We start from the raw sequence: 12,847 nt of genomic DNA on the forward strand, positions 1-12,847 counted from the left end.
CGTCGCGGCCAGCTGGGTCACCAGCCCCTCTGGACTCTCCCCTGGCACGCAGCCTTTTCCATCCTCACTCAGCGGCCTCCCTGCCGCTGTAATTCCTCCTGTCTCCTGGGAGGAATGAGATTCCTTTCCCAGGGCTTCCACAGCCCACATCTGCCACGTTTTACAAACAGAGAGGAAACCCCTGTTAAGATCTGGTGTGACCGGATTTTTGAGTGGGCAGGGCGCCTAGGAGAGGCCGATTTACCTTGTTGCTAATGAACCTGGAGCTAATGGCCCCTCATCTGTGGGACCTGTGCAATGCCCCATCCTTAATTTTATTTCATCCTTTGGTATGATTTTTGTTAAAGACCCCCGTTCACTGTACAAGTTAAGTCTCCACAAATCCAGGTCTGCCCTTGGAACACAGCCAGGGCGTTTTGTGTAGGCTCAATTCCTTCTCAGACTGTACTTGGAGAAGGCAGGAACTGCCGCCTTTCTTGTTTTGACTGGTAAAGAGTAAAAGGTTTGGAGTCGGAAGTCACAGCTCCCACCTGAGCTTCCCCACCTTAAACATTACGTGTTTGATCAAGTCTTTTAACCTCATCTGATCCTGTTTCCTTGTCTATAAAAGGAGAATAGCAATCCTGCCTTCTCTGTTTTCCTTCCCAGGGTTGGAGGGTCAACTGAGAGGACAGATACGTAAACTGTAGAATTCTCCACAATGTCACTTGCCACAGTTGAGAATCTTAGATCCCAAGAAAGGCCCAAGTCTTCCACATAGAGATCTGGAGTCCAGGTGTCCTGGCTCCTGGCCCTAAGCTTCTTGGCTGGGCCAAGGGGCCTTTCGGTAAAGTGTTCTGGAATGAAACAGGATGAACATGAATCATAAAAATGATTATTATTGATTTTTCATTCCTTGGGCTGCAAAAATCATGGCTGGCACTCTTCCCACTTGGAAACCAACTGCCTTGTTTTACATCTATTGCGTCTCTGGTGAGGTCAGGAGTCTAGGACTTGGGCTATGGGCCAGAGCATGAGGGAATCTGCCCTTGGTCCTTTTTCTTTGCCCCCTCTCCCAATTTACCCTCCCTCCCTTCCAGTTTTCTGCCCTGTACCTTGAAGCAGAGCCTAGGCATCCCACAAGCCCAGCCCAGGCTGGTAACAAGACATAATCCTAGCTACACCTGCTCCACTTGGCCCCAGCCCTTCCCCAGGTTGCCAATATCCCAGCACCGGCTCGCATCAAACCCCTAGTGTGCCTGGAATGCATTAACCAAAGTGTGGTGCTTGAATTCCTGGGGAACATGGAGTGATTTTATTTATTTATTTATTTATTTGGTGATACACAGATGAACATTATTTTTTTTTAAGATTTTATTTATTTATTTGACAGAGATTACAAGTAGGCTGAGAAGCAGGCAGAGAGAGAGGAAGGGAAGCAGGCCCCCTGCTGAGCAGAGAGCCCGATGTGGGACTCAATCCCAGGACCCTGAGATCATGACCTGAGCCAAAGGCAGCGGCTTAACCCACTGAGCCACCCAGGCACCCCACAGATGAACATTATTTTCAAAGTAATGTATTTTAATATATATTGGAAATGTTTTGTTTTTTAATGTTTATTCAAGATGATGACATAAAGACTTCCGCTTTTTTGTTCTAAGCAGCTGCCTCTTATTACTTTTTTCTTTTTCTCTTTAAGATTTTATTTATTTGCCAGAAGCAAGAGAGAGGGGGTGGGGCTCCTGTACTAGCAAGGGGGCGGGGCATAAGGAGGGGGAGAAGCAGACTCCCCACTGAGCAGGGACCCTGACCAGGGGCTTGATCCGAGGACCTCAGGACCCAGGGATCATGACCTGAGCCAAAGGCAGATGCTTAACCAACTGGCCCACCCAGGTGCCCCTGTTTTTCTTTTCTTTTCTTTCTTTCTTTCTTTCTTTCTTTTTTTTTTTTTTAAGTCTTTGGGTGTTCCTTTTATTTATCGCTTTTAAAGATTTTATTTATTTATTTGACAGACACAGCTAGAGAGGGAACACAAGTAGGGGGAGGGGGAGTGGAAGTGGGAGAAGCTGGCCTCCTGCTCAGCAAGAAGCCGGATGTGGGCTCATTGTGACCTGAGGGAAGGCAGAAGCCTAATGACTGAGCCACCCAGATGCTCCTGTTTTTTTCTTTTTTTATGGATAAAAAAATTAAAATTGATAAGTTTTTTCCTTTTTTTTTTTTTTTTTACAGATAACAAAGTACCCACATTTTAAGTTTACTGTTTGCTTTTTATACATGTGTACATATACATAATGTAACTGCCACCCAGATCAAGGTATGGAGTGTTTCTACTATCTAGGAAGCTTCCTCAGAGTCAATATTCCCCTCCAGATGTTACCAGTTCTGAGCTCCATTGCCGTAGAGTCTGTTTCTGGAGTTCATATATGAAGAATCATACCTATGTAACTCCTTTACACGCAACCTGTTTCACTCAATGTTCTGTCTGAGATTAATTTGTGATGTTGAATGTAGCCATGCTTCCTTAGTTTTCGTTGCTATGCAGTATTCCATCGTAGGAATACATCACGCTTTATCCTTTCTGCCTTCAGTTGTCATTTGGGTGGTATCTAGTTTTTGATTATTAAGAATAAAGTTGGTTCCGGGCACCTGGGTGGCTCAGTACGTTAAGCATCTGCCTTCAGCTCAGGTCATGATCTCAGGGTCCTGGGATCTAGCCCTGCATTGGGCTCTCTGCTCAGCAGGGAGCCTGCTTCACCCTGCCTCTCTGCCTACTTGTGATCTCTCTCTGTCAAATAAATAAATTAAATCTTAAAAAAAAAAAAAAGAACAAAGCAGCTTCAGACATTCTTGTGCATATCTTTTTGTGGATATATGGATTCATTCCTCCTGGGTATATTTCCAGGAGTGGAATTCCTGTATCATAGAATATGATAAATATATAAATATTTATATAATATATAAATATATTGGACATATAATATTGCCAAACAGTGTTGTCAATGTTTTTGGATTTTAGCCATTCTAATAGATGCGTAGTGCTATCTCATTATTTTAATTTGCAATTCCTTAATGGCATATGATATCAAATATCTTCATATGCTTAGTTGTCCTCTGCAGATCTTTTTTGGTGAGATCTCTTTTCAGATCTTTTGCCTATTTTTTCATCAGGTTGTTCATTTTCTTCTTGTCGACTTTTAAGTCTTCTTTGTGTATTTTCAATAATAGTCTGGTATCAGACATATCTTTTGCAAGTATTTTCTCCCAGTCTGTGGCTTGTCTTCTTATTCTCTCAACACTGTCTTTTGTAGAGCAGAACTTTTTTCTTATTTTAATAAAATCCAGTTTATCGATTTTGTCTTTCATGCCTTTGGTGTTGTGTCTAAAAAGTGATCACCACATCCAAGGTCATCTAGGTTTTCTCCTATGTTATCTTGGAGTTTTATAGGTTTGTAATTTTTTTTTAACATTTTATTTATTTGACAGACAGAAATCACAAGTAGGCAGCGAGGCAGGCAGGGGTGGGGGGAGCTGAGGTGCGGAGGCAAGCTCCCTGCCAGGCAGAGAGCCCAATGTGGGGCTTGATCCCAGGACCCTGGGATCATGACCTGAGCAGAAGGCAGAGGCTTTAACCCACTGAACCACCCAGGCACCCCTATAGGTTTTTAATTTATATTTAAGGCTATGATCCATTTTGCGTTAATTTTTTTGGTGACAGATATAATGTCTGCTTAGATTAAATGTTTTTGCATGTGGATGTCTAGCACCATTTGTTGAAAAGACTACTTTCCTCTGTTGTATTGCTTTTGCTCTTTTGTCAGACGGTTGACTATATTTATGTGAGTCTATTTTTGGGCTCTCTATTATGTTCCATTGATCTGTCTATTCTTTTTTTTTTTTTTAAGATTTTATTTATTTATTTGACAGAGAGAGATCACAAGCAGGCAGAGAAGCAGGCAGAGAGAGGAGGAAGCAGGCTCCCTGCTGAGCAGAGAGCCAGATGCGGGGCTCGATCCCAGGACTCTTGAGTTCATGACCTGAGCTGAAGGCAGCGGCTTAACCCACTGAGCCACCCAGGCACCCCTGATCTGTCTATTCTTTGGCCAATACCACACTGTCTTGATTACTGTAGCTTTATGGTACGTCTTGAAGTCGAGTAGTATCAGTTCTCCAATTGTGTTCTTCTCCTTCAATATTGTATTGACTATTCTAGATCATTTTCGTCTCCATGTGAACCTTAGAAGTTTGTCAATAGCCACAAAATAACTCGATGGAAGTTTGGTTGGGACTGCTTTGAAACTATAGATCAAAATGGCAAGAATGACATCTTTTTTTAAAAAAAGATTTTATTTATTCATTCATGAGAGACAGAGAGAGAGAGGCAGAGGGAGAAGCAGGCTCCCCACCAAGCAGGGAGCCCCATGTAGGACTTGATTCCAAGACCCAGGGATCATGACCTGAGCCGAAGGCAGATGCCCAAACATCTGAGCCACCCAGGCGCCTGGCAAGAATGCCATCTTAACTATATTGAGCTTTCTGGGGTGCTTGCATGGCTCTGTGAGTTAAATATTTGACTTGAGCTCAAGCTGTGATGTTGGGGTCCTGGGATTGGAATCTGTGTTGTGTTCCTCAGTCAGTGGGGAGTCTGCTTGTCTGTCCCTCTTCTTCTGCCCCTTCCCCGACTCATGCTTGGTCTCTCTGCTTCTCTCTCAAATAAATAAATAAATAAATAAATAAAATATCTTTTTTAAAACCCCAAAACAATATTGAGGTTTCCTATCCATGGACATGGAAATCTCTCCATTTAGGTAGTTCTTTGATATCTTTTCTCAGAGTTTTGTAGTTTTCCTCATATAGTTCTTATACATATTTTGTTAGATTTATATTTCAGTATTTCACTTTGAGTGTTAATATAAATGAGAATACATTTTTAATTTCTTTTTTTTTAAGATTTTATTTATTTGACAGAAATAGATGCAGCGAGAGGGGGGAACACAAGCAGGGGGAGTAGGAGAGGGAGAAGCAGGCTTTTCACCCAGCAGGGAGCCCAATGCGGGGCTCAATCCCAGGATACTGGGATCATGACCTGAACTGAAGGCAGAGGCTTAACGACTGAGCCACCCAGGTACCCACATTTTTCATTTCTAATTCCTCTTGTTTATTGCTGGTATATAGGAAAGTGACTTTTGTACATATTTTTTAAAGATTTTATTTATTTGACAGAGATCACAAGTAGGCAGAGAGGCAGGCAGAGAGAGAGGAAAGGAAGCAGGCTCCCCGCTGAGCAGAGAGCCAGCCCAGTGAGGGGCTCGATCCCAGGACCCTGGGATCATGACCTGAGCTGAAGGCAGAGGCTTTAACCCACCTAGCCACCCAGGTGCCCCTGACTTTTGTGTATTAACCTTGGTACTACAACCTTGTTAGAATCATTTATTAGTTACAGGAAGTTTTTTATTGTTGTTATTGTTAGTTCTTTCAGATTTTCTATATGGATGATCCTGTCATCTGTAAATAAAGATGTTTATTTCTTCCTTCCCAATTTGTGTACCTTTTCCTTTGTTTCTCTTCTCCTCTTACTGTTTTAGCTAGGATTTCCAGTATGACGTTGAAAAGCAGTGGCAGGGGGCGCCTGGGTGGCTCAGTGGGTTAACGCCTCTGCCTTTGGCTCAGGTTGTGATCTCAGGGTCCTGGGATCAAGCCCCACATTGGGCTCTCTGCTCAGCAGGGAGTCTGCTTCCTCCGCTCTCTCTGCCTGCTTCTCTGCCTACTTGTAATCTCTGTCTGTCAAATAAATAAATAAAATCTTTAAAAAAAAAAAAAAGAAAGAAAGAAAAGCAGTGGCAGGGCACCTGGGTGGCCCAGTCAGTTGAGCATCTGACTCTTGGTTCCAGCTCAGGTCGTGATCTCAGGGTCCTGAGATGGAGCCCTGTGTCAGCGCCAGGCTCAGCGGGGAATCTGCTTGAGACTCTCCACCTCTGCCCCACCCTTTGCTTGCTCTCCCTCTCAGATAAATAAATGAAGCAGAAAGGAAGAGAGAAAGAAAGGAAGGAAGGAAGAGGGTGGGAGGGAAGAAAGAAGGAAAGAAAGAAAAACAGTGACAAGAGGGTACATCCTGCCTTATTCTGGATCTTGGTGAGAAAGTGAGTTTCTCATCATTTTTTAAAAAGATTTTATTTGTTTGTTTGTTTATTTATTTAAAGAGAGTGTGTGTATGGGGGCGGGGCGGGCAGAGGGAGAAGGGCAGAAAGAATCCCAAACAGGCTCCCCACTGAGCACGGAGCCTGGTGACAAGGGCTCAGTCTCACAACGCTGAGATCACAACCTGAGCCTAAACCATGAGTTGGTCGCTGAACCAACTGAGCCGCCGCATCCCCAAGTTTCTTACCATGAAGTATGACGTTGGCTGTATATTTGTTGTAGATGGTCTCTATCAAACAGAGGGAATTCTTCTCTATTCCTAATATGCTGAGAGTTTTTATCATGAATGGGTATTAAATTTTGTCAAGTGATCCATCCCATTAATATGATCGTATAACTTTTCTTCTTTGGCTTATTGATGTGATGGATTATAGAAATTGATTTTTAAATGTTGAACCAACCTTAGATGCCTAAAATAAATCCTACTTGGTTGTGGTTCTTGTTATACATTGTGGAATTCAATTAGCTAGAAGTTTGTTGAGGATTTTTGCACTTATATTTATGAGAGATATTGATCTATGGTTTTCTTAAAATTTTTGATTTGGTTATTAGGGTGAGGCTGGCTTCACAGAATGTTTTAGGAAGTATCCCCTCTGTTTCTATCTTCTGGAAGAAATTGTAGAGAACTGGTTTAATTTCTTCCTTAAATGTGTGGTAGAACACAAGCCCATTGAAAACATCTGGGGCTGGTACTTCTCGTTTTGAAAGGTTATTAATTATTGATTCAGTTTTTTTAGTGGAGATAGGCTTATTCAGGTTGTCCATTTCTTCTTGTGTAAATTTTGACAGATGGTATCCTTTCAAGGAATTGGTTCATTTCATCCATTTATCAAATTTGTGGAGTTGTTTATAACATTCCTGCATATCCTTTCAATACCCGTGAGATCTGTAGTGATGTCCTCTTTTTCACTTCTGATATTAGTAATCTGTGTCTTCACTGTTTTTTTTTCTTTCTTTTTTTTTGTTTTAGTTGGCCTACCTAGAAATGTACTGATTTAAAAACAAACAAACAAACACAGCTTTTGGTTTTGTTGATTTTCTCTATTGATTCCTTGTTTTCAATTTCATTGATTTCAGCTCCGATTTTTATTCTTATTTATTTATTTATTTTGGAGGTGGGAGTGGGGCAGAGGAAGAGAGAGAATCTCAAGCAGACTACCCCTTGAGCCCAAGGTGGGACTCGACTTCAGGACCTGGAGACCATGACCTGAGCTGAAACCAAGAGTCAATCAATCAACTGACCACCCAGGCACCACTCAGCTCTGATTTTTTTTTTTTTTTTAAGATTTTTATTAATTGGGCGCCTTGGTAGCTCAGTTGTTTAAGCGACTGTCTTCGGCTCAGGTCATGATCCTGGAGTCAATAGGATCTAGTCCGGAATTCGGCTCCCTGCTCAGCAGGGAGTCCGCTTTTCCAGATGACCTCTCTCCTCTCATGCTCTCTCTCTCTCATTCTCAATCTCTCTCTCAATAAATAACCATGGTTCTCTCTCAAATAAATTTAAAAAAAGTTTTTTTTTAATTTATTGATTTATTTGAAAGAGAGAGAATGAGAGAGAGAGAGAGCATGAGAAAGAGAGGGTCAGAAGGAGAAGTAGACTCCCTACTGAGTATGGAGACCTCGATCCAGGGTCTCCCGGATCACTTAACCAACTGAGCCACCCAGGCATCCCCTCCTCAGCTCTGATTTTTATAATTTATTTTCTTCTGCTTAATTTGGATACAAATGGCTCTTCTCTTTCTTGTTTCCTAAGGTGGAAGCTTAGAGCTTTCTTCTTCTTCTTCTTTTTTAAGTAGGCTCCATGCCCAGCATGGGGCTTGCACTCACCACGCTGAGGTCAAAAGTCCGATGTTTAACTGATGGAGATACCCAGCTGCTGCAGACATTTCTTCTTTACAAATATTTGAATTTGATACTATAAATTTTTCTCTAAGCAATGCTTTTGCTCCATTCTACAAATTTTGATAAGTTGTATTTTCATTTTGTTCAAAATATTTAAAAATCTCTTTTGAGGGTGCCTGGGTGGCTCAGTGGGTTAAAGCCTCTGCCTTCAGCTCAGGTCATGATCTCAGGGTCCTGGGATCAAGCCCCACATCGGGCTCTCTGCTTGGCGGGGAGCCTGCTTCCCCCTCTCTTTCTGCCTGCCTCTCTGCTTATTTGTGATGTCTGTCTGTCAAATAAATAAATAAAATCTTAAAAAAAAAAATCTCTCTTGAGATTTCTTCTTTGACCCATGTGTTATTTAAAAGTATGCTGTTGGGGGCGCCTGGGTGGCTCAGTGGGTTAAAGCCTCTGCCTTCGGCTCAGGTCATGGTCCCGGGGTCCTGGGATCAAGCCCCACATCGGGCTCTCTGCTCAGTGGGAAGCCTGCTTCTCTTCCTCTCTCTCTCTGCCTGCTTGTGATCTCTGTCTGTCAAATAAATAAATAAAATCTTAAAAAAAAAAAAGTACGCTGTTGGGGCGCCTGGTGCTGTTGGGGCGCCTGGTGGCTCTGCCTTCAGCTCAGGTCATGGTCTCAGGGTCCTGGGATCAAGTCCCGCATCGGGCTCACTGCTCAGTGGGGAGCCTGCTCCCCACACCCCCCCACCTCTCTGACTACTTGTGATCTCTCTCACTCTCTGTCAAATAAATAAATAAAATTCTAAAAAAATTAAAATAAAAGTATGTTGCTTCATCTTGATAAGTTCCCCCCACCCCCAGCTATTTTTCTGTTGATTTCTAATTCAGTTTCATCATGGTCTGAGGGCAGACACTGCAATGATTTCTATTCTTTTATATTTGCTAAAGTGTAGTTTATGGCCCAGAATATGATACACCTTGGTGAATATTCTACATGAATTTGATAAGAGTGTGTTATCTGCTGTTGTTGGATGAGTAACATGTGGATGTCAATTACATACAGTTTATTCTTTGTGTTGTTGAGTTCAATTATGTCCTTACCCATGTTCTGCCTGATGGACCTATTTCAGATAGAAGGATGTTAAAGTCTCCAAATACCATTCTAGACTTCTCTTTGCAGATCTATTTGTTTTTGCCTCATGTATTTTGATGCTCTCTTGTCAGGCTCGTATTGTTCTGTTTTCTTGTCTTTCTCCATCCTTGACAGCTTTCCTTGTTTCTGAAGTCAGCTCTGTCTGAAGTGCATTTCTCGTAGATAACGTAGAGTTGGATCTTGTTTTTTGATCCACTCTGACAATCTCTGGTGTTCAGTTGGTATATTTAGACCATTCACATTTAAGGTGATCATTGATATACTTGGATTAATATCTACCATATTTTTACCATTTTCTATCTGTTCCTAATTTGTCTTCCACACTTTTTCTGCCTTTTGTGATTTTAACTGAGTATTTTGTATGATTCCATTTTCGCTCCTTTTTTTATCATGTCATTTTCCCCCCACTTTTTTTTTTTTTTTTTTTTTCCAGCATAACAGTATTCATTATTCCCCCCACTTTTTTTTTAGTGGTTGCTCTGGAGTTTGCAATACCTATTTACAACTAATCCAAGTCTACTTTCAAATAACACTCTACCACTTCATGGGTACTGCAAATACCTTATTTTTCTTAAAAGATTTTATTTATTTACTTGACAGAGAGAGACACAGTGAGAAAGGGAACACAGCAGTGTGAGAAGCTGGCTCCCCAGGGAGCCTAATGTGGGGCTCAATCCCAGGACCCTGGGATCATGACCTGAGCTGAAGGCAGATGCTTAACTTCTAAGCCATCCAGACATCCCTGCAAATATGTGGTGTCCCTGCAAATATAATAATAAAATATTCCCAATTTCTTCTTCCTATCCCTTGTATTATTGCTGCTGTCCATTTCACTTATACATAGACATACGTAAGGGAACTTCACCGTGCTTCTTGCTTTTTTCCTTCCTTTAGGTGGAACAGGATGGCTACAAGGGACTGGAGTTGGATATTACCCTTCCCGGTTAGGTTACGCTCTGATAAAACCCCAACAGGTTAGGCTCTGGTAAAATGGTTTCTCCTGAGGGCAGACCTAGTAAAGAAGAACAAAATGCTCTGCCATATTTCAAAAGGGCTCCTTTTCCTCTCTCCCTGCAGAAGGGGTTTTTTCTCTGAGATTCACTGTGAGGACTGGCGGAGTCCTTGGAGATAGCTCACAGAGTCTTGGGGTCCCCAGATGACTGGGTCCCCTGGAGTTTTTACCTCTCTGATATGTCTACATGAAGTCTCCAGAAATTTGTCGATTATAGTCCAGGTTTTCCTACCTGCTTCCTGTGGAAGTTTCTGGTCAGGTAAATTGTGATTCTCTGCATCTGTCTGTTTGTATTTCCAATTTGGGCAGGGACAGGGACAGTTTGCCCTGTAACCTCACTTCTCTGACAGATCTAAGAAGAATTGTTGATCTTTCAGTTTGTTTACCTTGTTATTTGCTGTTAGGGTAGAGTGAAGATTTCCAGGCTTCTTATATGCTGGGTCAGAAATCAGAAGTCTATATCGCTATTTTGTTGTTGTTCCTTTTGTTTTGTTTCTGTTTTTTTCCCTTTTACTATACTACTTAATTTAATGTATTATTTTTCTTGTTTTTAAAAATTGTGGTAAAATAAAAGCGCCTGTGTGGCTCAGTTGTTAAGCCTTGGCCTTTGGCTCAGGTCATGATCTCAGGGTCCTGGGATCAAGTCCCAAGTCCGGCAGCCTGCTCAGCAGAGCTTCTCCATCAGCTCATGCTCTCTCTCTCATACTCTCTATCTTAAATAAATAAATAAATAAATAAATAAATAAATAAATAAAATCTTTGAAAAATTGTGGTAAAATACATTTAACATAAAATTTACCATCTTTAGTATTTTTAAGTCTACAGTGCAATGGTATGGACGAAGTACCTTCATAACATTGTCAACCATCATTCACCAACCATCTCCAGAACTCTTTTATCTTGTAAAACTGAAACTCTGTCCGCATTAAACAATAACTTCTCATGCCCCTTACCCAGCCCCTAGCAATCACTGTTCCACTTTCTGTCTTTACGATTTTTGACTACTTTAAGTAACTCCTAGAAGTGGAATCATGTATCGTCTTTTTGTGCGCAGTTGGTTTCACCTAGTGTAATGCCCTTAAGGTTCATTCACATTGTAGCATGTGTTGCAATTTCCTTTCTTTTTTTTTTTTTTTTTTTAAAGATTTTATTTATTTATTTACAGACAGAGATCACAAGTAGGCAGAGAGGCAGGCAGAGAGAGAGGAGGGAAGCAGGCTCCCCGCTGAGCAGAGAGCCCGATATGGGGCTCGATCCCAGGACCCTGGGATCATGACCTGAGGCGAAGGCAGAGGCTTTAACCCACTGAGCCACCCAGGATCCCCAATTTCCTTTCTTTTTAAAGCTAAATAATATTCTATTCTATGTATAGACGACATTTTGCTTATCCATTTGTTCATCAAATGGATAAGTTTTAGATAAGCTTCCAAGTTTTAGCTATTATGAATGATGCTGCAATGAACATAGGTACATAAATATCCCTTTGAGACCCTGCTCTCAATTCTTTGGGGTATATACCCAGAAGTGGAATTGCTGGATTATATGATAATCCTGTTTTTAATTTTTTGTGGAAGCACCAAACTGTTTTCCACAGGAGCAATACCCTATTTTCCATTCTTACCAACAGTGCACAGGGGGTTCAATTTCTCTACATCCTTGCCAACACTTGTCACTTTTGTTTCATCTTCTTTTCTTCCTTTTTTTCTTCCTCCCTCCCTTCTTCTTCCTTCCTTCCTTCCTTCTGCCATCCTAATGGGTATGAGGTGGTATCTCATTGTAGTTTTGATGTGTATTTCCCTAATGAATAGTGATGTTGATCATGTTTTCACATGTTTATTGGCCATTTGTAGATCTTTCCTGGAGAAATATCTATTCAAGTTCTTTACTTATTTTTGCATGGGGTTGTTTTGTTGTTATTGTTGTCTCTATTTCTTTTTGAATGAGCTTTGGCAGTGCGTTTTTTCAAAGACTTTGTTAATTTCATCTAAGTTGTGAAAGTTATGGATATCTATGTTTGTAGTATTTTTTGCTATTTTTTTAATGTCTTGGGGTCTGTAGTGATGTCCTCTAATTTCTGTTATTTAAAATTTACAGTTTTCCTTTTTTCTTGGTCAGTATGGCTAGAAGTTTATCAGTTTTATTGATTCTTTTCCCCAAAAGAACTAATTTTGGTTTCACTGATTTTCTCTATTGTTTGTTCTCAATTTCATTGATTTCTGGTCAGTCTTGATTATTTTTCTCTTTCTGCTTATCTTGGTTCTAATTTGCTCTTCTTTTCTAGTTTTTTGTTTTTGTTTTAAGTAAGCTTTGTGCCTAACATGGGGCTCGAACTCACAACCCTGAGGTCAAGAGTCACATGCTCTACTGACTGAGCCAGCGGGACACCCTTCTCCAGTTTTTAAAGGTAGAAGCTTAAATTACTGAGTTGAATCTTTCTTATCTTCTGACTTAAGCATTTAATACCGTTTCCCTCTAGACACTGCTTAATTGCATCCCACAAATTTTTATCTGTTTTCATCTGCATTCACTTTAAAATATTTTCTAATTTCCCTTAAGACTTCATCTTTGACCCTTGGGTTATTTACAAGTGACTTGCTGGGTTTTCAAATATTTAGAGGCTTGTTGTTGTTGTTTTCCCCAGGTATCTTTCTGTTATTGATTTCTTTTTT

The sequence above is a fragment of the Mustela erminea genome, chromosome 18 (assembly GCF_009829155.1).
Source record: "Mustela erminea isolate mMusErm1 chromosome 18, mMusErm1.Pri, whole genome shotgun sequence".
Taxonomy (NCBI): Eukaryota; Metazoa; Chordata; class Mammalia; order Carnivora; family Mustelidae; genus Mustela; species Mustela erminea.